The sequence below is a fragment of the Macaca mulatta genome, chromosome 8, assembly GCF_049350105.2.
Source record: "Macaca mulatta isolate MMU2019108-1 chromosome 8, T2T-MMU8v2.0, whole genome shotgun sequence".
Classification (NCBI taxonomy): Eukaryota; Metazoa; Chordata; class Mammalia; order Primates; family Cercopithecidae; genus Macaca; species Macaca mulatta.
The window spans coordinates 79,773,655-79,776,970 of NC_133413.1; the positions used below are offsets into that span (position 1 = coordinate 79,773,655).

Below are 3,316 nucleotides of genomic sequence, written 5' to 3' on the forward strand. Positions count from 1 at the left end.
ATCCTATTTTGGTTTCTGTAGCCTTGTAGTATAGTTTGAAGTTGGGTAGTGTGATGTCTCCAGTATTTTTCTTTTTGCTTAGACTTGCTTTGGCTATTTGAGCTTTTTTACTTCCATATAAATTTCAGACTAGTTTTTCTAATTTTGTGAAAAATGTCATTGGTAGTTTGATAGGAATAGCATTGAACCTGTAAATTGCTTTGGGCAGTGTGGCCATTTTAACAATATTGATTCTTCCTATCTATGAGCATGGAATGGTTTTTTCATTTGTTTGTGTCATCTCTGATTACTTTGAGCAGTGTTTTATAATTCTCGTTGTAGAGCTCTTTCACCTCCCTGGTTAGCTGTATTCCTAGGTATTTTATTCTTTTTGTGGCTATTTACTAATAGGATTGTGTTCTTTATTTGATTCTCAGCTTGGACATTATTGGTGTAGAGATATGCTACTGATTTTTGTATACTGATTTTGCATCCTGAAATTTTGATTAAGTTGCTTATCAGATCTAAGAGCCTTTGGGCAGAGGCTATGGGGATTTTGAGGCATAGAATCGTATCATCTACAGAGAGAGATAGTTTGACTTCCTTCCTATTTGGATGCCTTTTATTTCTTTCTGTTGCCTGGTTGCTCTGGCTAGGACTTCCAGTATTATATTGAATAGGAGTGGTGAGCGTGGGCATCCTTGTCTTGTTCTGATTTTCAAGGGGGATTCTTCTAGCTTTTGCCTGTTAAGTGTGATGTTGACTGTGGATTTGTCATAGATAGCTCTTATTATTTTGAGGTATGCTCCTTCGGCTCCTAGTTTGCTGATGGTTTGTAACATGAAGGGTTGTTGAATTTTATTGAAAGCATATTCTGTGTCTATTGAGATGATCATACGGTTTTTGGTTTTAGTTTTGTTTATGTGATGAATCATATTTATGAATTTGCATATATTGAACCATAGGTTGGAATTATTGAGAGGTTCTTTACAAGTAAATAAAGGAAAAATATGACTCCTCTCCTTGTATTTACCATCATCTGTATCTCTCTAGTATGTGCTGCTTCTTTTTGTATCAGCAAATTTTGCCCTTTATTTCAAAAGTGTGCATGTAACCAAGGGTGAAACAGCTGTCTCTGACTGATTCAGAAGTAGACACAGAACTCAAGCTATACTGCACAAATGCTTCCTAGAATTTTGTATCTAGAGCTTGTGAGAAAGAACATCTTTCATCTCTGGGGATAGAAATATTAGAGTATAAAGCCAATATTGCCATATGGACATGATCTCCTTCTGGTGGGTACAAAAAGGAAAAGAAAAATCTGGAGAAATAGAGTAGGAAACCAAATAGAAAACGCAGAAAGAGAGAGAGAACTCTGATTTGGTTTAAGGCCCAAGTGTAGCTCTTCTATCATCCTTTTGTGAGACAATATATTTCTCCTTTTAACTTAACCTTGTTTCAGACAGTTTCTGTTACTTGCAACCGAAAGTATTAACCAATAACTACATACTCCCCAAATATAAAACCTTTGAAATGGAAAAGATTACAAGGCAAATGTCTTTATGTGAGAATAACAAAAGTATGCCTATGTGCTCACTTGAAAATTGTATTTACCAGGTTTATAAGTTTTTTTTTTTGTTTTAATCTCTCTAATTCACTTAGACTTGGATATTTAACGAGACCACTTAGTGTTTAATTAATGATGACTTAGGTTGCTACTTTTTGTAAGCATATGGAGAGATTCTCAGTACGTTGCAGATCTTTTTATTCATTTATTTTTTTCAACAAATGTTGAAACTTATTCAATAAGCATTGACTGACAGACTTGCTGCGTCATGATCAATGTCCTATGCATTGTAGTTGCAGATAAGAATAGCCCATTCTCAGAGAATTACAATCCACCTGGGGAGGATTACAGGAACTCTGAGGAGAATACAGCTAGTATTCTGGAAGGGGTGGAGAAGTCTGGGAAGACTTTATATAGGCAATAACCTTTGAGATGTGTCTTAAAGAATGAGTGGAAAGTTTCTTGCAGTGCCTTTCCCCGCTTGTCAATTTCTTACCTTTCTTATAACTACCTTTGAAAGTAAAGATACTCAGAACATTAAATGATAACCCTAGTGCTAATAATTGGAGTTAATAAAATTTTGACTTAAAACACAAGAACAGGTGAGAAATGCTGTAATGCTGTAAAACAGATTTTATAATACAAAAATTGGCATCAGATAAAACAATATGAAAAGCAAGATGAACAGAAAAAAGGTCTGTTTTGTATTTCTGGGTAGAATTTAAACTTTTTTTGTTCCAGAACCACTTTTTAAACATTATTAATAGTTCTGAAAGTTTTGCATAGGTCCAGGAACATTGCCAAGATTCCAGGGGATGAAACTATGAATCTCTTTACTATAGATTTTTTAAATCATTTCTGTTTTGAAATTAACTTTCCACAGACTGTTTGAATTACTGATTAGTAATTCATATTATTGCATCAAGGAAAGGCAAGTTTTCAGATGATGATACTGTTTTCAAGTGCTAGCTTTTCCCAAGGAAATAATCATTCTCATACCATCAAAACTGAACTAGTAATAAAAAAAAAAATCTGTAATCGTTGGGAGTTTTAGAATTTGTATTTTGATTGTTTCTCAGCCTCTCTCCACATGGGGAGGGTTTCTAGCTAAAAACCCAGAAGACCTGCTAGACCAATTCTAAAAGAGCTGCAACACTTTGTTTCTTTTAAATTCAGAAAAATACTTACACATTCAAGTGAATATTATTATCTTCAATTTCTTTTATTGGATTCCACTTTCTATGGAACAGAATTTAAATAATTTCATTTGAGCATGTGTAATATTTCTTAGGACTGCATCTTTATGAAATGAAGTCTAGATTTTAAAGTGACTTGGGGGATGAGGGTGGGCATAGGCATAGTGACTCACGCCCATAATCTCAGCACTTTGGGAGGCCAAAGTGGCCGGATTGCTTTAGCCCAGGAATTGAAGACCAGCTTGGACAACCTGGCGAAAACTCATTTCTAATAAAAATGCAAAAATTAACCTTGTATGGTGGTGCCCACCTGTGGTCCCAGCTACTCAGTGGGCTCAGGTGAAAGGATTGCTTGAGCCCATGAGGTCAAGGCAGCCTCACAGAGATTGAGCTCGCAGGGATTATGTGAGCCATGATCACATCACTTTACTCCAGCCTGAGCAGCAGAGTGAGACCCGTCTTAAAAAAATAAATACATAAAAATAAAACGACTTGGGTCTCTGCTAATTATTAACATTTTTCATATATTCATGTTTTCTTCATTGTCAATGATGGGATAATTCCTGTGACTTGC

General features: G+C 35.3%; 1 non-coding gene across 1 annotated transcript; it reads right to left on the bottom strand.

Annotated features, from left to right (window-relative positions):
• Positions 1 to 2,641: 2,641 nt before the first annotated feature.
• Positions 2,642 to 2,704, bottom strand: LOC114680481 (U7 small nuclear RNA). Its single transcript, XR_003732702.1, has one exon. It is a non-coding gene; the product is annotated as a U7 small nuclear RNA (small nuclear RNA).
• Positions 2,705 to 3,316: the final 612 nt, after the last annotated feature.